Source organism: Parus major, chromosome 1A (genome assembly GCF_001522545.3).
Source record: "Parus major isolate Abel chromosome 1A, Parus_major1.1, whole genome shotgun sequence".
NCBI classification, from domain to species: domain Eukaryota; kingdom Metazoa; phylum Chordata; class Aves; order Passeriformes; family Paridae; genus Parus; species Parus major.
Genome location: NC_031773.1, coordinates 6,249,087 through 6,277,072, shown reverse-complemented (window position 1 = coordinate 6,277,072; position 27,986 = coordinate 6,249,087). Strand labels below are relative to the sequence as shown.

Genomic DNA, 27,986 nt, shown 5'->3' with positions numbered 1-27,986 from the left:
AATTCACCCCAATTCAGTGTCCTAGAATGGGATTGGTTTGGGTTAGAAGTGACCTTAAACCTCCTCTAATTCCAAACCCCCTTCCATGGCCAGGGATATCTTCCACTAGGTCAGGTCACTCAAAGACTGAGTTGTGTCTCCATCATGGTGCAGGCATTGGGCTGTGGCTGACTTTGTGTGTGTTAGTGTGGAGTAAACATGCAAAACTCCCACTGTCTGATGATGGCTCTGATAGGTGTTAGATGTATAAAAATATTATCCTTCCCTGTTTCATAAAAATTTGGCATTGAAAGCACTTGATTGTCACACACTCATCACATTTATCTCTGTATTCATGTACAAAGACAGCCCACTTCTTAGCATTTCTCACTTTGCTTAAGAAAAACAAACCAAAATCCTCAAATAAATCTTGAGAGACCTCCAGTACAACATTCCTCAGTTGGTAAGACATCCACAGCAAGTCTTTCAACCCCCACACCTCAACAGTCACTCGCCTTTTGCCCTGAGTGAAAAGTTTGTCCTCCAAACCTTTAATATTAAGACATTCAGACAAGGGCATTTCTTCCAATCTGGGAGCTGAGTGAAGGCTACATCCCCTCCCTGACCCCTCCTATGCAGTTTTTACCTGAATCCTAATCAGGTCTGACATGATCTAGCCATGTAAACATCTCCTGAAAGGTCCTCAGTACCTTCAACTCTATCTTGATATTTAAGGGCTAGGCTGTTCCTGTGTGGCTTCTCCATCATTGGGATGTTTATCTGTCCCACTGTTTTGGGATAATAAACTGCAGTCAGAACAATTGCACAACATTCAGGACACAAAACTGATCTACATTTGTGGATCAAATTTGTGGATCAATGTTACTACCTTTCAACTTTCTACTATTTTTCAAACAGATTAATCCCTGGTTGTTTCCTTGCTTGAAGGTGGGATGGTATCTGAGGTGCCCCAGTGGTATTCATGGAGCACACAGAATGAGGAGAATTGGCCACTTGTAGCTTCATTTTCAGGATGAATTAAATTCAGTGCAAGTGCTGGTCAGAAAGGCCATCCTTCTTTAGCAATTAGCTATTTCTTATTTGACATGGGAAATAAGTAGCTTTTTACATATCAGAAAGAAGCATGTTGGCTATGTTTTAATGCAGCTCACTAAGCTCTTCTTTATAATAAAAGCTTTATGAATAGGAATTGTACATAGGAAACATCTTATTCTGTGTTTGAGAAGCTGAGGTTCTCCTGGTAAAGCCAGGAGACTTTTCCCTGCTCCCTTCCCTGGACCCTTGTTCCTCGACTGCCATTCCATATTTTGGGTCTGGCTGTTAGCTCAGCACGTGTCTCATGCTTCTACCTGCCCACTGCCCTCATCCAGATCCCCACCTTCTGATCACACTGGCATCCATAATTGTATTCTCGAGATTAAAAACAGGAAAAGGGAGCCCAACTCCTTGTTGCTGTTTTAAGAAAACAAACTCCTTTGGCAGCTCCCCTTCAGCACTGCAGCCCCACATGAGGCTCCCTCCTCGCCAGAGAAGGTAAAGGGCCCATGGTTTTTCCTATTTCAGGGGGACCCACAAGGATTATCACAGGATCAGAAGTCATTCAGAGCAGCTGGGTAAAGCTCTCTTTGATTTAAAATCTTCTCTGCAGAGTCACTAAACCTTTCAGAAATGGGATCATCAAGTACAAAGTGTCTTCCTATCTGTCTGTCCCTCGCCTGTTACACACTGACTTGCCTGGAACAACTGCTGCCTGAAAGGACATCCTCCTGCTTTTAATGGGTTTTGGGGGACAAAGCGGGGGGAGGCTTAATCACCTTCCCAGGAAGTTTCACTAGATGGCACTAAGCTGAGGGAAATGAGGGCAAAACCCCATTTTCGTTTGACTTGGTAAAAACCTCAATGACCAGCTGCTTACTTGGCATTTCACCCCAGAAACAAGAGACTGCTCCTCGAAAGTAGCACCTCTGTAAATGACAACATGACTAATTTACAATTAACATCTCTTCAGCCTCTGTGAAGAATTCCAGTCAGGAGCCTGTCCGAGCTGGAAAACTCCTGCTTTCACCTGCTGCTCTGCAGGGATACAGAAATTTGCCTCTTGTCTCACAGCTTCTCCCTCCGCTAGGTTGGGTCATCACATCATTTCCTTTGGGGGTCCAGCTCTTCTGTAACCCCAAAACAACCTCAAAGGGTCAGTTCATGTCCAGTAGCCTGGAAGACTTCTGTGCCCACCCTTAGCACACTCAGCAGGACACTCGGTGCCAGCAGAGTAGTTTGGTTTTCCTGCTGAACTTGGATGCTCACAACCTGCCGTTTGGTTGAGGTGGGAATTTTTCAGCTCAGTATTTGGTGAAACCAAGTAACCTTTGATTTGATGCTGGGCACCTGGCTTTTCCCCTTTCTTCTTCTTCCTTGGAGGCAGGGTGGCTGGTGGCAGTGTCCTGCCCCTCGTACTGTCTGGGGGCTGCAGTGCTGTGCAGGGATATCAGACAGTCATGCAGCCACTCACTAGAAGGTGATAATTGCTGCCAGGAGGCTTTTCCCTCCAGGTTCCCTGTGGATATTGTCAAAGCAGGCTGAGGCTAGCCAGGGAAGAGCCACGGTGGGAAGTGCTGTCACAAATGAGAGGCTGTCAAAAAATTGTTAAAATAGGTTTGTTTTAACAAAAGTCTTCACAGAATATTTGCTAGGCCAGCAGTGGGAAGGGTGTGTCAGGGTGACTAGTCACTGAGTAAGACACTGTCCTCAAGCCCCTGTCCCAGGCAGGACTTTCAGTGCATAGGGACACCTCCTTCTCCAGGCTCCTCTGAGAAGGCCCAGAAATCTCTCAAGTTTTGTTTCCTGAAAAAATACAACAACCCCCAAATTTAAATTCACATATTTCTTCCCTAGAAAACCTTCTAGTGGAAGGTCTCTGTACATGGCAGGGGGGTTGGAACCTGATGATTTTTAAAATCCCTTCCAATCCAAACCATTCCATGATGCTGTGCTCAGAAGGGAATTTGAGGATTTTTTTTTTTCTCTCATGCTCTTATCTCAATCTGCACATGAACCAACCTCTCTGTGCCTGAAAAGTAAAAGGACCCAACTCCTTGTCAGCCCCAGAGAGAGCCACAGGGTGCCCCTGGTGCCAGCACAAAGCTTGAACACCTTTTCACATTTTAGCATTGAGATGAAAAGCCAGAGAAATGTCTGCAATGATTTAGGACTATATCAACACAAAGCTCACTGGAACAGAGGACAGAAAGAGGTCTGAGCTACCATGAGGGACATTCCTCATGAAATGGAATCAGCTGCAACATCCCCCCAAGAAGCCCTAGAATCCCTGTCTCCTAACCTCACAGCCTGTGTCTGTAATAGGTGGAAGGTGGTTAAATCAGGAGATGGGTTAGTTTAGATGAAGAATGCTACTTGTAGTGGTCTCTGGAAGGCTCTCCCACTTTCTGTTGTCTTTTGGGGGAACTTACACTCTTATTTTAGGAGATCTGGATGACCTGCTTATGGCTAATAATTTCACATTTCAGTAATGCAATGCCTGAGTGAAACAGAAGGGCCCCAAAGCCCAAGGCTGTATGTCTCATATCAATCTCTCTTACAAACAGAAATAGCCTTCCAGGATCCAATTCTCCCCACTTTCATTATAGCACTAAAGAATTACTTTGAATTGAAAATCCTTTCTAAAGCATGGTTTTAAATGAAGTATTTGCTTCTTGGACAGATTTACAAGTTGGGCAGAGATTTTCTCACCTTTTTGTAGCCTTCCTTTCATGCAGGACACTCAAGTGTTGTACAGATGGACAATGCAATACCATTTTCAGTCACATAGAATCAACCTTTAATGGGTGATAAGAGCTGCCATATGCATTTTGGCTATCCCTGAGGGTTGGCTGTGCAGGATCCATGCAGCCTCACTGGTATCAAGGATGACACTGGCATAACTTTCCAGGACTTTACTCCCTTTTGTTCCTTATGCCCACTTAGAATGAAGTTGCTATAATGAAATAAAGATATTAAACCCAGTTATGCATACTTGTCATGGACCCATGAGCTGTTGTCTCAGGAAGTCTCAGCAATCTTTCAATCTCATTGCTATTAAGCCTCTTAAAATTACTACAAGCAAGCAACACCAATGCTTGGATTTATTTAAAATCAGAGGCAAAAATGAACTTTCAGTAATAACACTGATGTTGATAATATCAGTCTCCCCTACTCTGAGCGTGCACAGTCATCTTCTGCTCGTAACCCATCAGGGATTCCAAATCTGTATCAGTTACTCTGAATGTGAAGCTTTTGAAAGCACCATCTGTGCTGTGTTAATTTGCTACTACAGAGCTCAGCAAGGCTGGGGCACCAAACCACCAGCAATGCTCGTGGTATTGATGTGGCTGACCAGGAGCTTCCAAGGCTGGTTTGAGGTGATGTAACCCACACCTCACTAAGAAGATTAAATACATTAAAGGGAGGTTACTGCAAGCACTGGACTGTTGCATGCTTGGCAAGATTCTGCTGTTAATTATTGCAGAGCACCGGTCTCTGCTGCAGGGATTGTGTCAGCCTTTGATTGCACTGGAAGCAAAGAGATATGGGGTGGATTTTAGCATTCCAGTTTAAAAGGAGTCCATGGAAAACCAGCAGAGCTGAGAATACAACCAAGAAATGGATAGCATCCTCATTTTCCTTACATTCATAGGTACTGTCCTTACAAGCAGCTGTTTTCTAAAAGCTTTTAGGTTGTCACACAGGAAGATGGAAACGCAGCCTGCTACTGCTAATGAGATTACAGACTCTAATGCCCTCCAGAGAGACCAAAAATCCCCATTCAGTAGAGGACTTAGAAAACAGAGGAGGGGTGATTAAAGGTGAGCTCTTACACAGCACTGTTGTAGCAGTGTCCATCCCCCTGCAGGAAAACCTACTGCACACACCAAGGATGTGTGCACACTCCAAACTCCTCATCCCACTGTGGTCAACCACAGCTACTTACTCATAAATACTCTTGAGAATATATTAATTGCCACTTGTTTCATGGGATGACATCATTCAGTGGAGGAGGAGAGCACACAGACCATGGCACTAAGCTGTATTTTAGGTAGGGAAAATCTAAATTATGAGTAGATCAAACCCAGAAGTCCCTGCAACCAATCTCTCTCAAAAAAACCCAAAACCCAACAAGCCACAAACAAACAAACAAACAAATCCACTAAGAAAAGCTCTCTAAAAAGACTTCAATTAATTAAGTTTATGACAAAAACAGCAGAGGTTCCCCAGCCCCTGGAACCCAAAATGTTCTATCATTTTTCTCAAAGTAATGTAACATCTACACATTTCTATACATAGGGGGAGGAAGATGGTATTGGTATCTTGTATACTGTCAGTCTCTGATGATGTAAACAAGAAAATAGGGCACAGTGTTATTTAAAATTAAAAAAAAAAAAAAACCCAAATAAAAACAGCTTCTGGTGTTTAAATTCCTTATGGCAGCTATAATGATGTGAAATCTGAGGAGAAGGCTCATCTCTCAGGTCAGACTTCCTGGCATGAAGACTTAGACCTTCCAGCTTTAAGGGACAGGCAGCTGCAAATGTGGAGTTGGGTCTACACATGAATTTGACCTAAAACAGTGAAATCAGTGATCTGAGTAACTTAGTCTTACTTTTTACTGCTGCAAATGAGAGATTAGCCAGGTCCTTTGTGTGTGTGGTGGCTACAGTGGTCTAAATACATCATTGTTTGGCCTCAGAGGAAAAGGTGGCTTTCCCATGAGAAAGAAGAGCTAAGGTTTTACAGATCCAGTTCCTACTAACACCTTTGATCTCCTCAGGCAAAGTTGTCCCTTTATCTCAGTTTCAGTTGCCTGATAATGATGGGGATACCATCCTGCTTCTCCAGAGGAGAATGTATTGCTGAGAGAGCACATCCCCAGCCTGCTGCACCCATTGACATCACAACGTTGAGGAATTCCTCCCAGTGAGGAGAAGCAGATGGAGTGGTGATATTTAATATTCCAGTAGCATCAGAAGAAAGAATGCTTTCAGCACTGAAGCCTTGGGGTTTTGGCTCTTGGAATCTTTTCTCTAGTTCAAATAGCCTCTGACAGGAGAGGGCATTTGCAGCTGCATCAGTGCAGACCAAAACTTGGCTGCACACAGACGTGTCTGAGCAGTGTTTCCAAAGTGCCCTGAGCCATAATTGTGCTCTTAATCTTCTCTCCATAATATTTTCCTCTTTCTCTCAGTATCACTTTATTTTGCCAAAGTCAATATTTCAGCCGTTGTTTGCCTTAAATTTGATGTTTATTCTCAGTGGTCAGATTTTATTAATTCAACTCCTTTTTATTACTGTTTGTCAGCCTTAATTCAGTAGTTTGTATCATTTGTAGGTGGAGTAGTATGACTACTAAAAGGCTTCCTGGCATAATTTGCTGCCCTATTAACAGCAGCAATAATTTGAGCAATTAGCAAGGCCTTGACATGGGCCTTAGCTTCTCTGTCACATAGGAATACCTCCTCAGTGCAGCTGCCATGCTATTTATACTCCTCCAGCAAGTCCCAGACTGAAATAGTGCCCAGGAGGATAGCCTGCAATCAGTCCCCTTGCAATGGCTGTGACTGGATGAGCACTAAATAAGTCCTGGCCTTGATTATATTAACGAAGCTGTGTGGGGAGTGCCCACTGGGAAATCCGCAGACAAGAGGAGTCGTGTGCTCACAGCATCCCTGACAGTCCCCTTGCCAGTGGCCATGGCTTTCATAACAGAAGGATAATTTCAGCTCTTGGAGATCAAACCTGGGGGATCCTCCCCCAAGAGAAGCTGAGCCAATCTCCCAAATGCTCATCTTCATCTTCTCCAGTAACTCTTGGCAGCAGTGGTTTCTGTCCCTCACATTAAATACACCTCTGTGGCCCTTGTATGAAGTGCAAGATGGCAGCATTAAGTCTCCTGCACCAGTAAGTACTGGGAAAACTCCTGCAGACTGAGAGCATCACTGCTTCAGCCAAGTGGCACATCACAGTCTCAGGGGAGATCTCCAAGGCACCTGGTAGTCCTGTGTTTTACCATCTCTTAGTCTGGACAGGGAATTGAGATGGGGATTCACACAGAATAAAAACTCATGATGGAGCTGGAATTGTCTCAGACCCTGGAGGTATCTCTGGACCCAGAGACATTCCTTTTCCTAGCAAGGCAGGATTAGACCCTGAATTAGAGGAGCTGTGGGGAGGAACCCAAGCCCCTGACTGGCCAGTCAGGTGGGACTCAGAGTCCAAGGGTCCCTTCAGTGCACTGTGACACAAAACACAAAGCTGTCTCTCTAGGAAAAAACAGCTTCATTAAAAACCCTGGAAAATTTCACATTAAAAAACCCTGTGCAATGTCAGAGTTTAAAGCCACCATGTTAAGCTCTATTTTTGGATCTTATTAAAATAGATACAATCTGTGCATAAAATAAATTACTTGCCTTACAATTTTCAGTTCAGTTAAAGATTTACGAGTGCAGTAATTAACAAACTTGTTCTGCTTTTTGCCATCAAGACCCTGATTCAGCACAGGGTTTTGGTGAGGTCTGTGCCTGGCTGGCTCCCCTCAGGTCACAAGGTCCTAGCCCAAAGGGGTGCTCCCCTCTGCCTGTGCTCTGCAGGCTGGGAGGACTGCACACTAGGCAGGGAATGAGCTCATTCACCCACACCTCAACCTTTAACACAGCAAGACCCACAGAGGAGGGTTGGAAGGCACTTCCTCACCTCAGCAGTGTCTGGGATGCAGTGGACACAGGGTGACAACATTTGCAGGTGTCCATCCCAGAAGGATGTGGTTATGGGATAAATGGCTGAGATCCATGCTCCTTAGCAGTTTGGGCTGCAGGCAAGTCTGAGCTGGCTTGTGAGTGTCTGACACACTGTGTTGATTAACTATAGATTAAATGTTCAGGAGGGATCATTGTGATCAGCTAATCTGCCCTGGAACACGACAGAGTCCTGCAGCCTCACTCCTGCATCGGCAGAGTGAGGAAAGGTCTGTTCCCAAGAGCCTCCCCTGCAGGACAAGTGCTCGGGGCCATGCTTGAGTTGCATCCTAGACCTACCCTTTCCTTTCACTGAAGTTCATCAGCAGGATCTCAGAATGAGCTTAAAGCTAAACCAGCTCAGACCTGGCGAACTCACACCTAAAAGAAGTTAAAGTCTGTGTTTCACAGAAACAGACCTCAAGACTGACAGGTTGAAAGACTGTACAGAAATAAGGTCAGAGCATACAAAAGAGTGCAGTCTGCTTTAGCAAGCAACTGGCATCTGCAAATCAGGAGCAATTTCATTCTTTTCCTGTGAGTTGCTGCATGACGTGATCAAACAAGAATAAGTATCTGGAATTAAAGGCCGAAAAAATAGTGCAATTGAATTGCTGATTTTTCTGTAAGGCTCCCTGAGATAAAAGAGTTGTCCCCAGGGGAAAGAAAGACTTGGGGAAAGCATGAAAGGCATGGCTGATGTTTTTCTGCTTTGCATATAATCCCCTGAAAATTGGAATGTCCAAAAGCTTGTGACAACACAAGCGGGACTAATGCTCTGGGATCACATGAGCCATTATCTGATTCACAGGTGAAGATGGTAATAAAGTGTCTGAAAAGCAAACTGCTAGTGAGAGAGCGAGGAACAGCAGGCTCACTCAGTTATGGGTCGAGCCAGAAACACCTCTTGAGATCAAGCAGTAAAAATAATTAGGGCTGGGAAGGCAAGGAGTGAGGTTCCCAGATGGTGTGGGCAATAGATAAGGAGTCATCCTTTTTATCTGCTGCCAGGCCATCCGTTCATCCAGTTCTGTGGCTGACTCAGAGCTCTGTCAACATGCAGGGCTCTGCGCCACTGGAGCTGTCAGGGCAGTGCTGCCTCCAGCCTGCATTCGAGGCTAGGCAAGCTGTGTCTTGTTTTGAGGTTTGGTTATTTGCTTTTGTGTTTATACAACAGAGAAGAAACTCTTGCCAAGGCAGAGGTGGGTTGACACCCCTCTCTGGAGGATGACAGCTGGAAGGCCGAGGGTGGATAACCAGGCTGCCCCACACATGGCTCCCACACCGTGCTGTGTAGCACTGGATGCAGCAGGGATGACCTTTGCCAAACCTGTGGTCCTGCATGGTGCATGTGGGAGCCCTGCCCAAAGATCAGCTCCATCACTGCTTGTTCATTCAGCAGATATCAAACACAGGGAGTATCTGACCACAGCCATGACTAGCTACTAACAGTCTGCCTTTCCTTTCCAAGTCTGCCAGTGTCCACACACAAAGTTAAAATTTACCCACAGAGAAAGTCACAAATGTTCTTTCATAACTCCCTGTGTATGTGATTTTGTGCAGGTTTGAGTTTGGTTAATGGTGCACCTGATGAAGATCTTTACAGAGGAGCATGTGGAAGGAGTATCCTCTGTTGTTGCATTTACCTGAATAGCACTAGCATTTGCAATTGCACTGGCTGCAACAAAAATCTCTCAGGCATCCTCAGCCTCCAGGAGACAAGGCAATCAACCCTGAGGTCAGGAAAACACACTGCTCCTCAGGGCAGCATTGCACAGGCTAGGGCTGCTTTGCAATTCCTGTGCCTTTCTTTCAAAGCACACAGCCCTAAGCCTCCAACAGACAGTGCTAGGTTTTTAAAGTATAAAGATGTGACTTAGAAGGACAGATTTTTGGGAGTGGATGAATACCAGGGCTGGTCAAAATTAGATGTCTGTCAAAAGACCTGAAACACAGTAATCAGAAGCTGCTGATTGAGCTACCCAAAAATTTTCTGGCTGTGTTGATGATGGCATAGCAGAGCAGATCCAGATTCTCGAGTGTTCACATTAGGGTTCCTGTGGTGGAGCCTTTCTTTATGGGTCATGCAGAGAGGACACAAAGTGCCAACACTCCCTACACCTCCTGCATTCAGTGATGTTCATGGAAACCTAATAAATGCTTAGAGAGGGAAAGGGAAATCTATTAAAATCCTTTGCAGTGTGGCTGTGAAGCAGCCTCCTTCCCAAACCCATGCTGCTTTTGAACAGCTTCTTGCTTCACAGGATTGTGTCAGATCCTTCCCCTTCAGACAAAGATGCAAGATGTGCCAAAGACAGGGACATAAACCTCTGGAGGGAGGAGAAATCTCACTGAGGAGTAGAAAAGAAACTGGAGCCACAGAAGGAAACCCTGTGTTCATGGAGCTTGCAGGGATATCACCAGGAACCATCAGTCTTTGAGAGGCAGTGAGAAGCAGAGGGAACACTAGGTCGTGCTGTTTCCCTAAATTCTTGTGCAGCAGTGCTGCACTGGATTGCACATTTCTCACAGGGATCAAGGGATCTTCTTGTGCTGTGGGTTAACTTGTATCACACTGTTTGGGTGTTCTTGCAAGGAAATAAATTGCATTTTCTACATGAAATGCCTTGAGCACACAGGCAAACGTGTAGGGCAGTTTTTTATAGGGGACCAAAACTCCTGTGCTAAAATGTGAGAAAATGCCTCTCATTATAGGGAAGGAATTATGAGTATCAGCAGCAGTCAAGAGTTTAATTAGCCTTCCTGCTACTCCTATCAAGACGGGAAAAATAAACTTGGAGTTCTCTAAGGATACAAACTCAATCACGTGCTGACACAAGGCATGAATTAATGCCACCTGGCCATGGGGAAGAGGTGGCTCTCTGACTCTCTTGTACTGCTCTAAGTGTGTGGAAAGTTTGAATTCACCCTACCTGAGGGCTGAGCATTTAGCAAACTGCTGCAGAGTTATCCCGTGTCTCAATAGGGAAAGGCCTTCAAATGAGTGATTTATCAGCTTTGTTTCCTTCAGACAGTAAAGAAAACTGCTCCCAGAGAAGAGTTTCTTTGTGCTGCCTCTGCAAAGTGTGGCTTGTGCCTCCCAAGGCTTTTCAATGAATACATGGAATCAGTGGGGGCAGTTTCAGCTCTGTGATATTCATTGCTGTGTGTGCATTTGAGCAGCACACAGGAGCTTTAAGCATTTTTCTTTCATTTAGCAGGGAGCTGTTGCAGCTGCTGAGGCACTTCAAAGACCATTCTGTGTATTGCTCCTGCACCTGACAAACACAAGGCCATGGTGTTGTTAAATTGCCAGTTTGGAGAGAAATGGCTTTTGCAAGTAGCAGCCAGTGCCACCTCACACTCTTGGATCTGGCTGTAGCCCCAGCATGGCTGTGTGTGTTTCTCCATCACTACAAACCTCACATGGCTTCAGAGCCACAGGAGGCAAGTTGTGGATCTCAGACAGATGAAAAAAGGTGTGCTCCATAAATAATTTGCAGGTTATGAATAGTGGTATCTCCCCCAAGACCCAGTACAGGCAGGGCCGGACCAGTTCTCAAGAGCCAGGGATTCAGACAGTCCAGCCCCTTCCCCACCACAACAAAACAAATAATTTATATGCAAATGTAATATTTACAAAGCTGTGCTCTTGTACCTGACATTTTAACCAGATCCCCAAGCTGAAGGCTGCAAAATGGCCGTGACATGTAGAAGACTGGTAAAAAAATGAGAAGTTATTTAGCTCAGAGAATCATTGAGTGGTGTGAGTTGGAAAGGACCTGTAAACCTCATCTAGTTTAACACCCCTGCAATGAACAGGGACATTTTCCATTGAATCAGATTGTTCAGAGCCCTGTCCAAACAGACTGTGAATGTTTCCAGGGATGAGGCATCCACCACCACTCTGGGAAACCTCTGCCAGTTTTAACCCTCCTCAATGTAAAAAAACTTACTTTTTATGTCTAATCTAAATCAACCCTCTTTTAATTTAAAACCATCACCTCTTGTCCTGTCTCAACAGGCCCTGCTAAAAGGTTTGTCCCCATCTTTCTTACAAGCCCCTTTTTGATACTGACAAACCACAATAAGGTCTCCCTGGAGCCTTTTCTCCAAGCTGGACAGCCCCAACTCTCTCAGCCTTTCCACAAAGGAGAGGTGCTCCAACCCTCTTTGTTGCTCTTCTCTGGACCCACTCTACCACATCCACATCCTTTTTATGTTGTGAGCCCCAGAGCTGGATGCACATCACCAGGCCTTGTCCTATCTGAGTTAGTAGCAGCCAACAGATGCAGGTAAGAAGGCCAATTTTGGTCCCCCAGGGGTGTGAGGCAGCTGTGAAGCTTTGTGAACCTGGCCCATCTGCCTAGCTGGGAGAGGAAAAAGCAGGGACTCAGTGAAACTGGCCAGTGAATTTTTGCCTGCTTGGCATAATAAATACAAAACAAATGGCTAGATTGGGGCTGTTGGCTGTGAAAGGGAAGGTGTCAGCCCTGTGAGGGTAAGAGCAGCTCTATGAGCAGGGACTTGTTACAGGACCTGCACACAGTGCCCAGGAACTGTCCTGAAGGTAGTGGGGTCACCACCAGAATGAGTCAGGACACGTGCTCACATCACAAAATCATTTGAGGTTGGAAAAGACTTTTGGAGATCATCCCATCCAACCACCTGATCACAGCAGGGTCACCTACATACAGCAGGCTGTCATGTCCAGGTGGGTTTTGAGTATCTCCAAGGATGGAGGCTCCACAACTTCTCTGGGCAACCTGTGCCAGTGCTCAGTCATCGTCACAGTGAAAAGTGCACCTTTATCAGTCTCTGTCCAAAGCTCACATTGCACAGGTTTCTTACCTCCTGCAACAGAAGGCTGAGACACTTTGGCAGGGCAGGTGTGACTCATTTTATCTCTGCTGTACCTATTTCACAAAAAGAGAAGACTTCAAATGTCAAAGCAAGCAATTGGACTTCTAGAAGATCCTCAAAATAATGAAAAATATCATTGTTCAAGCTGCACCTTTTAATGCTTTTTTTTCTTCTCTCCATTTCTCTTTTTCACTTTTTTTTTTTTTTTTTGGCTGTATAATGACAATTTTGAAATAGCTCCCCATGCTTCAGCCCAGAACCTACCACTTATTAGGAGGGGTTAGGAATAATGCTTCTATTTTACTGCCTGGCAGCTTTTTTGGGGGGGAGCTTTTGGTATAGGGGGCTGGCAGGGACGTGCATACAGGATGCTCCATTGATCTCAGCTGGTCCTGCCTTCCTAAGCTGTTTTGTGACCATTTTATACCTCAAAGCTACTGAGGACAGGATATTTGCTTATAAGAACTGTAGTCATATCTGTCAAATGCTGTAAGACTGTGGTCCCTTACAGCACAGTAACTGCACAAACAGGCACTGAGGCTGCAAAATGGAATAGCTTAATTGGTTTGCTTTCCCAAGGAGATCCTCTGCCAGACAATGAATACAGCAGCTTAAATCTACACTCAACAATAGCTTTGTCTATAAATAGGGAAGAACGCTTAGGGTAGAACTAGATAACATTTTTCAGGTGGATAGTATATTTGCTAATAAATGCTGTTCAGGCTGACTGAAACTATTCACAGACTTAGGCTGAATTCAGCTAATGTTTTCTGCTATAAAAAGAGGAACCCCATTTTTCTTGACAAACCAGAGAAGGCCCATTTTAGCATTTAAAAAATGCTAACTTTTTTTAATTAAATATGAAATTTTTAAAACATGAAAAAAAACACTCCACCTTAGACTTCAGCTTGATTTTATTTCTTTGAAAACCATTTTATGTCTTTACTTTGAAATGAATTGTTCTATTTTATATCCATCCCACATAAATCCTTTCTGTTTTATAGCAGGGAAAGCAAATTATTTAAAAGGGACTTTCCCACAGGCCTGCTCTGGGGCTTTGCTTGCTTTTTCCAATGGCTTTGGAGTGTGAACATAATGTGCAGCTGGTGAGCTTGTCTTTACAGCTGATAAAGCGAGTTACACCAGGGTCATGCTGAAATGAACGCTGCATACAGGTTGAGTACATAAAATAAGAGTTCTCCTCCAGCAGCCTCATGTTTCAGACGTGATTTATGTCTCCAGCACTTTGGTTCTGTTTGGAGCCTGGCATGGTTACATGCAATCTGCCCAGCCAAACTTGAAAGCTTCTCTTTTCTTTCTCTTTTTCTCAGCTTGCTTGTGCAAGGTAGGGCAGGTAAGCAGCATAAGAAACAGCCTGAAAGGTCAGAGATGGATGGAGGCAGCACCAGGGGGTCTTGCTGCACCAAACGTGTCTGTAACCCGTGGGAAGAAAAGTTGCTGAAATACTGCTTGCATACAGATAAAATATGTCTTTTCTGGGTAATCTAACACTTGAAAAGCCTCATTAATAATGATTGCAAATTGTGGAGAAACTATAGCTTCTATCTATGGGTTACAAGGAATTTTTTAAGTATTACCTGAACGTCAGAAGATAAAAGAGAAGAAATCAATCTAGACCTGATTTTCACAGAGGTTTCATGGTGATGCCTGCAGAGATTATTAAAAACATCTAAGCAGACTCGATTAGTCTAAACCCCTCTTAAAAGCAGTGTGGTTTAGACACCTCACTTGCTATTGCTTTTTGCAAATCATACCAGAAAAGGGGACATTTAAACGAAGCAACTTCAGGTGTTTAATGCACATGCTTAAACAAGCCATGGTGTCCCTGTGCTGCTCTGCAGCCCAGGCAGGGTGTGGGAGGGAGGGAGGGCAAAACTGCAGCACAGTCCTGCACTGAACCACACCTGGGAGGATTCTCCCTGTGAGATAACAAGACCTGTGACATAACATCACAGCTTTGCTAGGTCAAAGCAAGGTCCATCTGCCCCAAAACAAGCAGCAGCCAGCCACAGACACTTGGGAGAAGAGTAAAACAAGGCAAGGTGGAAGAGATGCTTCCACAGTGCATCCTCCCACTGCCCAGGTGCCACCAGTTCATCCACTGCCTGACTTCTCCAGGTTTAGCAACCCTTTATGGAATTTTCTGTGTGATGCTTTCCCTACTTTTACCACAAGCTATTCAAATAAGAGATTTCTCTTGTTCTAAGTCTGCAGCCTCATCATGTCAGTGCATGGTTCTTAGGCCTGGTGTATTCGTATAAAATAACTTTAAAAAAATAAATAATCCTTCTCTATTCACCATCTCTTTCACCTTTGTGATTTTATACCCTTTGATCATATCTCCCCTCTGTCATCTTTCCCAGCCTGAACACTCCTTATCCATTGAATCCTTCTGCATAGGAAATTGCTTCCTACCTGTACAGGGAGCCTGTGATTAAAGCTTAGTGTGGGTTGCTACATCAGTCAGTGAGGATACATTCCCCTTGCCCAAAACTGAAGTACAGATACCTCTGACATGGCTCAGAGCAGGAACTGGACTGTGCCCAGTGCCAGGACTGCCCAGGGAATGGGATGGGCAGAGCTGTACTGAGCTGCCTCTGTGGAGGAAATGTATGAGGCAGAGTAATAATAGACCTGTTCAAATATACTGTCTTTAGGACACACATTTCTGGACACACAGATGCTGCTTCTCTGGGATTCACAGACCACAAAAAAAAGTCTGCAAATCTCTTAGGAGAAGCTCCAGATCTTGGGTTTTTTTCTTAAAAGTTGTGTGGACCAGAAGCTACTGCAGTGCATTCAGACATCAGTCCATGATGTGCTTAGTCCCAGCTCCCAGAGAAGCCCTAAAGAAATGTAGATTATCCACATTTATCATGATCAGTCCAAATGTAAATGAGAGAGTCAAAATAACTAAGGGTTGGCAACCACATCAAGAGTTTGGGTGTGCTTCTTGTTCAGCTGTGCTCAGGTGTTCTTCTCAGAAGGTGGATTTTTACAACTGGTTGAGAAAAGCTTTCTTCAGCAATCCTGTATGTGGCCTTTCCCCATCCCTTTTCATTTTTCACTCTGGATGGAAAACCAAAACCTTTTCCAGACTGGGGAGAAAACACACAGAAAAGGGAAGCAGAACAAAAAAAAAGTGATGAACTACAATAAGTGAGAAGGAAGTGGCAGACTGTCCTAGGAAGTGGGAAAGCCATACTCAAGATTTCTGCTGCTGCCCTCCTCTATTTGCTGAGCACTGATTCCTCTCTTGTTTCAGAAAAAAACAATTCTGTGCTGGAATTATTATACAAACCATCCCACTACAAGTTTGTCAAAATTAGCCAGTCATCCTACAACTATGAACCTTCCTTTTGTTCAATAGGTTTATTTAAAAACATCATAAAAATATTTTTCCAGGTGATCTACAAAGGGAAATGTTCCTGGTGTGTGAATGTCTCCCCATTCCTTCATTCCAGTGAGAGTGATCACATAAACCAAGGGAATGCAGATGCTTGCAAGTGACTGAATTATCATAGATTAGCTACTTATTGATGTTAGTTTGAATTAATATGCTTTATATTATAATGTGCTGGAAGCATGAAAACATCTTCAAGCTGATGACTAGTAATCTGTTAAGCCATGATAACTTCTGCTCTTGCACTCCATCTCCTTTCTTGAGGGAAAAGCTGAAACATTTGATGATGGTTTAACCATCAGGTTGACTGCTGCTGTGGCATAAACAAAATTTGCATGTCCTTGGTGCTTGAGTCGGAGCACACCAAGACATTGTTTTGAAATTAAGTGGAACATACATTTTAATGACTGCAAACATTAAATAAAAACTTGAAATTATTTCATTAAACTTGAAATATGTTTCAAAGAACAAACAGATCTTCTTCCCTTGGGGTTAAATGCTCCTTGAGCTTTCCACTATCTGGGTCCAGGTTCAGTTCAGTAGATGTGCTGCTGAAATCCAGCCCAAATCCTATCCTTGGAGGGTCTCATGCACCTTCCAGAAAGGGGAAGCAGTTTTACCACGACCCCAACCATCCTCCACAGATGTTAAGTGGTATTTTCACACACTTCAGCTGATTGCTCAAGTGGTGTGACAGGCTTTTGCCATACAATCCCAAAGCAGCAGGGATCCCCAGGGATGTGGTCCCAGCCATTAGGATGCTTCTTTGAGTGTTTTCCTCTTGCTTTTTAGTGCATATGACATCTCTGAGCTGTGTGCTTTTTAATCTTTAGAGGTCTCTCACCACCCCATGCCGCCAATCTTCCCCTCTCCAAGCCCTTTGATCAGAGCACTTTCCCCTACCATACCCATCAGTGTCAGTGGATGTGTGGCCCTCTGTAGCTGCTGGGGACATCCCCCATGGACAGTGATGAGCAGCTCATTTCCAGGCTGCTCTTCCCTCCTGGATCTGTGCTCCCCTCATGCCACTGCCCCCAGAGCTGTCTGTCTGTTTGTTAGGTACAATAGATGGAGGAGAAGGGATGTATCAGGAAGATATTACAGCTCCAACATTGTCCCAGTGCCCCCCAGACCTTCTCCATTTCTTGGGACTAAGCCAGAATGACATCTGGGGCTCTGTACTTATTTTATGGTATATAAAGTGTGCAAAGGTGTAGACAGCCAGAAAACTCTTCCATGAGTGTGTGTGTGACACCTCACACCCAGGGAATGCACTGCTGGGGTCAGTGGGGTCCCTGATGTGACTTCTTAGATATGGAAAGAGAAAAATAATGTGAATGAACATTTCTGAGAGAGAAGCCTCAGGAGGGACTGTGCCTCAGCAGAGAACATAACCACCTTCACCTTATTGATAATAATTTTTTTTAAGGAGAAAGAGGGTCATCTTGAAGCTGTCTGGTGTCTGGGCTTTGCTAGAGCACAGTGCTCTAATGAGGGGCAGGGTTAGAAGCATTTCAGGGCTGAAGGAATTAAGAAGCTGGCTTGTACCCAGAGTTGAAACAAAAATTGCTGTGGGGCTTAAACCTGTTTTTAACAAGAGTATGTAGCCTGCCAGATCTGGTGAGAGATTAGCAATTTAATTATACAGGCCCTGGCTTCCTGCTTCCCACTAAGTGCCTAAAACCCCTCTAAAGAGGCCCATTACCTTCCCTTTTTTTTGCTCTTGCATTAACTAGGCAATTCAGAGCAGCATAAACACAGGGGAAGGACAGGGGTTCCCTCGCAGAGATCTCGGGGTTTTATGGCTAAGTGCCTCCTGATGGATCTGTCAGAACATCCCACAAGAGCAAACCTGTCACTCCCTGCAGCGACCATTAGCTTTATCTCCAGCATCCCTGGAAGCATTTTCTGTTTGTCCCCTCTTGAACTCACTTAGGAGAGCACAGGCTTTTCTCAGCACTGGCTGACTTTGAGAGAGAAAGAGGCAAAGTGAGCAGCCGGGCTCTGGGCACAGGGATTTGGGGCAGAAAGCCTCGGCAGGAGCCTTCAGGGATGACTGAGTGCTGTTTCACATGGGAAATGGGAAAGGCAGGCAGAAAGCTGCTGGGCAACATGTGACATGCAACCTGCTGAGCTCCAAAAGGCTGTTTGAAATAGGGAGCCAGGAGGAAGAAGTGGAAGATGGGAGCTTTTTGTCTTTTTCCTTCACAGGAAGAAAGTTTATTAAGGATTGTGAGGCTCCCATACCTTAAGTAATGAATTCTCTGCAACTGATTTTCTTTCCAGCACTGCCTGTGGGGTGTTCTCAGACAGTCCTGCTTCACAGATGCTCTTCTAGGTGGGATTTGTGTTACTACTGCAAGTTCATCCATGCATGCAGCCACTGCAGTCCCCTTGGTTTCCTGGGACTGTTTTGGTGTCTCTGAGTTCAGCTCTGTCCTGCTCTCCCAGCAGCACATCCCCAGCCAGGCACCCACTGATCCACAGTGTCTGGGTCCCACTGTTGTGTGTACCAGGGCTTGTTTTGGCAGTAAGGTTCCTGCTAAGGAGTGCAGGGAGCAGGTACCATATACTTTTAACAGGTATGTTCCTGATAAATGCCCTTATGATGCAGAAAAGTAGTGATTTCTCCATCTCCTACAGCTTTGTACATCCAAAGGGCAGAGCTAGGAATGGATCAGGTGCCAGGGCACAGGGCTGCTGCTGTCAGAGCTGTTGGCTGTTTTACCTAAAATCCTTTAAAAACAGAGCAAAGACATTATTCTGCAGGCAGCACAGGAAATCTTGCAAGAATGTAACAGAGTGTAATCAGTGACAGATTTGTCATCTCTGTTCCATGGCTGAAGCAAAGTCCCGTGATAGATGAGACTGTGGCCTCCTTAAGCTGTCTTTATGTTGTGCTAAGCCAGGCTTTAATTTCTGGGCCAGCGAGGGAGAAGTCCATTTCTCTTTGGTCCTGGGGTCAGCCCCCTTTGGGGTCAGCCCACTTTGGGGTCATGCTGGGGTAGGGAGAGGATGTAAGACTGCAGTGACACTGATTGAGGTGCTGTGGTCTCCCCAATGCCCAATTTACATTAGCAGATTGCACCTTCAGAGGTGAGCCACACTCCAGATTTGGGATTGGAAAGTCATTTCTCCCAGTCACATTGTCAGGTGTTTCACCCTTCCATTCTGCTCCCTGGAACCATCTGGGAAGTCTTTTGGCTGTGTGGGAGCATTGGCAATGCATTGGTGCTTTCTGCCATGGTTTCCATCCTTACTTGCACTCGAATGCTGTTGGGGTTTGTGATGATGGGAAGATGTTCTCTGGCTTTTAGCCAGGTGAGGCCTGTGTAAACCAAGCTATCCCCTCTGCAGGGAGATCACTGAGGGTGAAATGAACCTGGGGGAGAACTGGATGTCAGGTCATGGAGAATGGTATCCCTCTGAGATTCTCACACTCCCTGGACCCTTCCTAAAGCCTTGACTCCTTCAACCAAGAGATTATCTGGCCTCAGCAGACTTAGTAATAAAAAAGATCTTTTACATTTCATTGTCTGGGGAGGAGCATTAAAGTACAATGAAGTATAAAAAGCACTAGAGCTACGAGAAACAGCCAAAACAGCATTTTATTTTTTGGGTTCCATAGTTGGAGGATTTTAATTTTTTTAGCAAATAAAATCATGCTGAGGTTTGATTCATGTTTTTTTAATTCTTCAGAAGTCTGCAGTGTCATTCTTCTGGTTTGGCATCCTAATTCAAAGTGAAATACATAAAGCCAAAAGGAGTGTGTCAAGGAGTTTCTCTAGCTTTCATCATCTTTTTTTTCCCATCAGCATTCACCATCCTTTTTGAACTGACTGGCAGTGTGTAAAAAGGAATAGAGGGAAGGGCTTGGTAATAAAATGTTAATGAGATTTTTATTATTGTTTTCAGTGGTATCAGGATAGAACCTTTATGCATATAATAACAGCTAAATATTCAACTACAGAAACTTGCTTTTAGCAAGCTTGTAACAACTCACTGCAGCAGACTCCCGGTGCCTGGACTTTAGGACAAATTAACAGCTATCAGTACATGCATGTACCAGTACAACTGGGTCCACACCATAAGAGGAGATTTATCTTTACCAAAAAAAGGATATGAAAAAATACGCGAGGATGAGGCACAAGCTCCCGCGGCTCTGCAGAGCCCCGCCGCGCGTGCCGGCCGAGCTCAGGGTCTGCACCCCCCTGCCAAAGGTGAGCTGCTGGCACCGGGGTGGAGGTGGGTGCCAGGGGATGTGGAGGGCTGGGATGGTGGGCTAAAGCTTAATTATGGACTTCTGTAGGAGTTTTCCAAAGCTGAAATTTTTGAAGATAGGGACAGGAGGGGGATAGCGTGAGATGGGGGGGTGGGAACTTCTCTGTGGGATGAAGTCCTCTGTGACATTCTCTGTCCAGGTGAAATGAGGGGTTGCTTCACTACATTAACTCTCTTCAAATTCAGGCTAGAAGAGCAAGAAGAGACCCGAGGGGATGCTGAGAGTGGTCAGCTGGGAGCAGATTGAAAAAAACATCCTCCCTAATCCCCATCCGTGGTCAGCAGAGACATGGGTTTCTGCTCCAATCTGCCTACAGAGAAACCTCTCTCTCTTGCTGACTGCAGAGCAGTTGCCTTTACAGGGGAGCCAAAATCCCTGAAGATCTCCCTGCTCCCCCTGTCCTCCATCACCTCTGCAGCATTATTTTATCCTGTGCATGTTTCAGGACATTGCTTCTCCTTGAGTCATCAAACTCCAAAAGCCCATGTGTCACATAGCAGGAAACACTGCAAATGTTTCTAAATGCTTGTCTGTACAAAGAGTGCCAGGGAAATACCCTGGAAGTGCCTGAGGATAATTTCTGTGAGCAGTGTGGATGTGAGCTAGAGGAGGAAGGACAGAAGGGCATGGGAGCTCAGTGGTTTGAGCACAGGTTGTTATTTTGGTGCTTCTGGATGCACGGGGTTCCTCTGTGCCTCTGTATCTGGCTGTGAGCAGCACTTGTGAGCTGAGAGCTTCGTACCTGCCACAGGCAGGTTAATTCACTTCTGCTTCCAACATCCACGGGAATCTCAGCGTGAGGTGGAGGGTGTCCCACGTCCATGCAGCAGACGTGGCTGATAAAACCCGTCAGCAAACACAGTGTGATGGAAATGGCCTTGGCAGCCCACAGCCCCTCTGGGAGGACTCCAGCCACAGAGGTAGCACCACGACGGGAGCGGCTGTTTGCATCGCCAGCGCCCCAACTCTCGTGCTGTGCCAGACTCTAGAAATGCTAAAAGCAGAATTATGAGCACGCATCTCCAGGGTACTGTAAATATCATTTTTAATTAACTGGCAATTCTACAGAGGAGACTTTGTGCAGTTCTGTGAGACATGGGAACAAAGTTCAGCCTGTCCCTGTGACAGAGCTCCAAATTTCCCCTGCACTTTCCCAACCCAACGCCAGCAAACAGATGTGCTCTGTGCCTCCTATTTATGCGCTCCCAAGAAATTAGCACCCCGTTAAGCTACACAATGCAGTGCATTTATTTTTATTTCACTGTGCTTCAGCCTTTCAATGGTAGCTCCACATTATTTCTTACTGGAATCAAACCCAGACTAGCATCAATGGCTTCTTAAATCAACAGCCTATGAGGGTTTGAATTTTGTGCAGCAGAACTAGTGCCTATAGCTTAAGATAAAGTAAGATAAAGCAGCTGCCAAGATGCTAAGTCCAGTGTTTGACTCCAGTCCAAAAGGGAAGGGACAGAGAGGAAAATTTAATTTCCAAATACCTGAAGCTGGGACTGTGATTTGTTTGCAGACCCAGTTTAAGGCAATAAACAGCTATATTTATATCTCCTGAATGTGCCTATTATTTCAAGATCTCATCCACCAAGTAAAAGCGACATGACAAAGCAGCACTGTAGGGAGCCAAAAAATGTATAAAAAGCAATTGATCCATTATAGATGCAGTCTCAGGCAAGCTCAGTCTATTTTTAATCATTTTAATAATGCAGCTGATTTGCTACATCAAGGAGGGAAGCTGAAGTGGGATCCCTCACAGCGAGCTAAATAATAGGCTCATGTGGCTCAGTAGGCAATAATAGGCATCTGGACATCTCCAAGAGTGTGCAAGGCTCAGCCATCTCCCTGGGAAATGGTGTCTCTGCAGCAGCCCTGCCCAGCAGGTCACCTTGAGACATGGGAGACCCCAGAGACAAATGGATGATGCTTTAGGAAAGCAAGGGAAGAAGTCAGTGGGACATGGAATTGTGGGAAGTGGGATTAGAAAGGGGAGGGTTTATCAACAGCATTTAAAAGGCGCATTTCTGTTGCTGTGATTTGGGCAGATGGATTGTGATGCAGGTTGCTGCCATGCAAGGCAGATTTGGGCATGCATAACCAGACTAGGAGGCTCTGGTTCCTCCGTCTTCTCCATGTTCTCCATCACCACAGACCCCTCTCTCCACTTCAAAGAGACAAAACCCATCTGAGCAACACCCATTCAGCTTATTTGTGCCAAAGCGGCTCCTTCATCCTTGGGTGGCTTGTTTGGCCTTGGGGGAAGTCTGGAAGAAAGAAAACTTGAGGTTTGCCTTCCCTTGCCCAGAGTGGCCTTTAAATGAAAGCGCATGTGAGAGGGACAGTAGACAAATGCCTTTAGCCAAAGGGTAGCTTTTAGGACACTCAGTTAAATCATGAAAATATGACAATGGCTTAGCTACAGAGAGTGGTGGGAGGCCATTGAGGAGAGAGGGACCACCCATGAGAAGTAATGCAGTGGGGACAGTGAAAAAAGTCAGCCAGCAGCAGCTATGCCCAGGAAGAAGATGAGTTGTTGGTTGAATATAGTGACAATAAAATAGAAAATATTGCCACATTTTTAACTTGAAAGCCGAGTGCTCTGCAGGACCTGGGATTCCTCAGAGGCAGGATGATCCTGGACTCCATTTTGCTGACTCTCAGGTCACTTCATAAAGCAAACAGGAGTGTCCCTGTTAAAGGCTGTAAAAGGGTTGGGACAAACCTTGGTGCTAAACCTGCTGGGGCAGCAGGATCTGGTCATTGCTTCTCTCCCCTGCAATACCTCAGAGCTGCTGGCATCTCCCATAAGGAGACTTCCTTATAAAAACGTTTATCTTCTTGTCGTGTGGAAGCAGCAGTTGTTTCTCCGTTATGGAGCTCTGTCAATCCCACTGCGGGCAAGAGGTCAGCAATGGGACTCCCACGCTCATTCTTCATCTGGCAGCACTGGCCAGCCCCAGCCTGGCAAACCCCGCAGATGGAAGCAGTGGCTGCTCGGTCCCAGTGCCAGAGAGGACTGATGGACACCTGGGATCTCAGCTGGCCCACTGAGCAGCCCCAGATGTGTTGTAGCCTTGTCTGACAGTGCACTGCATACCTGCAGGCCTGTCCCACACAGTTTAAGATGGGGAGATGCTCTTGGAAAGGAATGTTTTACTCTTTCCAAGTTACTCACCATCACTCTTTAGATCTCTTTCTCCATATTTTTCCCCTCTGGACCAAAGACTCCACTTTGCTTACTCATTCATTTCTTTATAGAAGCCATTTTTCTTACATTTAATCATCTTTATTGCCTTTTCTTGAATCCTGCCCCTCATCTTTATATCTTTTCTGTAGATAAAAGGATCAAAAGACACTATTCAAAATGTAAGTGAACCCTGTTTTGATTCAGTGGCGTATTAATATTCTCTTTTACATGCCCCTTGGTAAATGTTAATATTTTATTTGCTTATTCCACCACTACTGAGCAATGAACTGATGTTTCACAGAATTATTATAATCCAAATATCTTACTCCTGAGTGAGCCCAGACCCCATAATCTTATATGTGAAGTTCAGAACATTTTTCCTGCCATGAACATTACTTCACATTTGGCTACATTAAATTTAATTAGCTGTTTTATTGCTCATTTACTTAGTCTCATCATATCTTTCGGCAGGCCCATGCTCTCACTAGCCTGAATGCCACAGTGTCACCTGGAAACTGTGTTCCCTCACTGCTCTCCCTCTTTCTCAGACTGCCTGCTAATATGTAGAGCAGTGTGTGTCCTCACTCAGATCCCTGGAGAAAACTCAAAATCATCTCCCTGCTCGTTGCCTTGACTGCATGAACTCAAGGTTTGCAAGATTCCTTCTCTGGAGATGTATCACAGCTGGATGCCTTCATCAGATCAGACTGTTGCATTTCACCCTGGATCAGAGATCTGAGGTGGAGCCATAGGCTGATGTCCATCCAGCCTTTGCTGCAGCACTAGTTTAATTAATTCATTGAAAAATTATCACCAAGGCCTTCAGGTGACATTGAAAGTTACTGCAGGATGGGAATGACTTACAGCACCATGAACCAAGGTGAGGGCAGATGGCTGTGCCCTGGGCCAGCTGGAACCTGATAGGCTTCACACTCAGCTCCAGATTCAGTGAATTACCACAGTCCAACCTGGAGGTGTCAGGTTGATCAGTTCCTGTGTCCAGTTTTTGTGTGGAAGGGGAAACTGGAGATGGAAGGAAGGTTTTGGAAGCTGATGGTTCCCTGTTATCCAAGTTCACCAAGAGTATGGGATGTCCCTCTTCACCTTCCCCAAAGAGAACAACTCTTTGTTGAGGGGAGAAAGCATAGAAAACCCATGGAGGAGATCAAAAAGATTAATCTTCAAATCCTCACTTTGTTTATTTCAAGCAAAAAAGTTCATAAAAGTTCTCTACTAGATGTGTAGAAAGACAGCCTGACTTACCACAGCTGAATTGGAGCCCACCCCACACCTTGGGGCACAAAAGCACTGACCCAAATGGTTTTTTTACCCATATTTGTCACACAGGTTCACAACTGAAGCCTTGGTCCCTTGGCTAGAGCAGTGGAGGAGAGGCAGGATGCAAGATTTCCTAGTGGATTCATGACCCAGGAATGTTTTTTGCCTCATGGACAAATAGCCTTCCCATCCTCCCTGGACTCCTCAGCTCGCATCTTTGCAAGCTGGGCTGGCCCAAACATAACATCCTGGGACTAATTAAACAGATCAGCTTGTTAACCCTTTCTCCTCAACTTTTGGGCTTACTTAGTAAACTTTTTTTTCTGTTTTTACATCCCCCATCTTCATCAGCCAGTGCTTGTGGGGCAGCTCTTTCCTCACCAACCACCTTCACCCCTGGAACTCCCCTAAGAAAACAATTCTGGGGCCCAGTGTGTCCCCAGATAACACTTCAGCTTTTGAAAAAGAGCATATTTTGCTGAAAGTTCATTTTGGCAAAAATGCTACAATAATCTCCCCTTTTGAGCTCTTTTCTGGTATCTTATTCCCAAATGGTCGAAGAAAACTAGGAAGGAAGTGAGGAGAAAATGTGGGTGTAGAAGAACATCCTGTTCTGCACAAATACCCTGGTGTGTTGTCAGATGGATGCTCTGCTTTAAATAGAAGAGGTCCCATGCTTGCAAAGGCCAAAGTAATACACTCTCAGAAATTAGAAAAGTTGCAAACAATGATTTAATAAAGAAACTGTTTGGACCTACTGCATTAAAGAATTAAACAGGTTAGATCTTCTCATTGTCACATGTGATCTCATTTCTGTGTTCACCTGTAATGTACATGCAGAGAGATTTTAGGAAAAATCCCTGGGGAACTCAGAGAAATTCTTTCTTGTTTACTCTGTTTGAGTGGCTATCTCTGTAAAAAAGGTCACTTGGGGTAAGCAACATTGAAGCAAGAGTTAGAAGAGATCCAGTGGGATAAATTCAGAGTTTTTATGTGTCTGAAGAAGTTCTTCTGCTTTGATTTGATTTTGTGACTCTGATTTCTGCTATCTGCTTTTTCAAGGGGCTGAGTGAAACAGCTTTGGTGCCCTTTTTTTTTCACTATCAGTATAATTTTACCACAGCCACACCAACTGCTTTGGTTATCACTGGAACATTGTGATTCTTTTTTCTCTTCTGCACATTTTCTATATTTTACTTTTTTCCCATTGTGCTTTGCTTTGAATCTAAAATTGTATTGCAATTTGAAGGAAAAAAGGAAAGAGATATATCCTTGAGTACAAAATGCCCAGCAGTCTGGGAGTCAGGAAAATTCCACAGGACTTTCAGCAAAGTAACTTTTCCCAGCAACAGCATTTTTACCCAAACTTCTGACCATCTCTACAGGCAGTTAATATCGATCAGCAGGAGAATTGCTCAGCTGAATATTGCAACTGCAAGAGCCTAAGAGCTGCTATATCAATATATATTGTTTCAATAAGGGAATCCCAGGCCATGTAGAGCTGAGCCTGGGTGAGAACCCAGGAATTCCTTCATCCTCCTTGCCATTGCCACTGGAGCACGTGGTGTTTCTAGTGCCAGGTGTTTCCTGAGTGGGCATCAGGGAAGGAGTTATGTGTTCCCCTAAGGCATTTTCTTGTGCCTGACACTATTTTCTCCACCAGTTTTGAAATACTCTTGAAATTCATCTTTGTAAAGACAAAAATGAGCCTGTGTTGGAGTCAAAGAGTCACATGGACACTGCGTTCTGACCCTTGAAGATGTCTCCTGTTGTTTATCTCTGTAACTAACACAATGCAGCTACAGGGACAGTCAAGGGGCACAAGTGACATGCTTGCCCTGTTCTATTGCACAGAGGGAGCCTACAGAAAAGAATCTTTAATTTCGCTTTTCAGTATTTAACACTTAGCCTTTGTGCAATAAATGGGGTGAGGAGGACAGAAGGGATCACATGTTTGATTCCAGTGAAATTCTTGTTGTGGTCAGACTGGTTGGACAGTAGTTGGGTCACTTAGAGGTGGACAAATGCATGATTCACTCTGGCTGGACCACTGCTGGCTCATCTGACACAGCCCAAGCACTGATCTCTGTGGGTCAGGGACCTGCAGAAGGCCAGTCATGTCCTTGTGGACAGCCTGGTTGTGTAGAAACGATAGATTCCTGGAATCTCTGAATTTCCACACATGCTGGAGAGGATGAAGAGCTTGCCAGCAGTCAGGTCTTCTGCAAATACTTCCTAGAGAGCAGCACACGTGAAATCCTGTCTGTGATGAGTCCCGTGGCCATGCACACCAGCTCTCTCATTGCCTTACTGCCTTCTGCTTGCCTGGGTTTCCAGTGCCTTCCCTCCAAACGCATTCCTCTTTGTTTTGATCCACGCTCATTAAAACACCCCTCCACTCACACTGGTGAAGACAGACACTTTGTCAAAGCTTTAATGAAAGGGCAGCATGTGGATGATTAACAGGCTTTTTTGCAGTAGACAAGCTCCCCGTGCTGGGCTTATTTCTGGAGCAGTCAACCTCTTATCTGATGTAGGGCCATGTGTGAACGAGAGTTGGTCCAGCTGGAAAACGAATGACATGTCCTTCTCTGCTGTTGAAACCATCCATCATAACATGTCCCAAATGGTCCATCATGTTGTTGTCTAGTAAAACTCAACCATCAGAGGCAGCTCCTGTTCAGATGCTAATGGGTACATGTCTGAAAATGTGATTTCAGCTATAATTCTGAGAATATTTAGTTGGAATTTATGACTAGAGGTCCTTCTATGCTCCATCAACTCTGTCTGTCTCACACCTTTACAAATAATACCGGTCTTCTGTTTCTGAAGCTTTTAGAGCAGCCCCATGGAATTTTTTGTCCAGTGTCTGGAATACATCACATGCAAGATTTCACTCTCAAATTTCAAGCTATGTGTGTACATGTCAAATAAATAAAAAATAATTTGGCTGAGCAGTGTGAACATCATGAAAGGCAGTTTGATGAACCTGGCACTAGGATGTGGAAGACTTTGACACCAGTCCTGGCCATATTAAGACTTTCAGTATTTCTCCTTTTTGTTCCTCAGTTTCCTTTCTATTTGGTTCCAGTTAACATTATGCAAAATCCTTGAAGGGAACCTCCACTGGGTTTTGCTTAGGTTGGGTCATGTCCATCAATA

General features: G+C 44.8%; 1 protein-coding gene across 3 annotated transcripts in view; it reads left to right on the top strand.

The window, feature by feature from the left end:
- FRMD4A (FERM domain containing 4A) overlaps positions 1-27,986 on the top strand; it is a 357,548-nt gene that overhangs the window by 119,208 nt on the left and 210,354 nt on the right. The window lies entirely within an intron of this gene.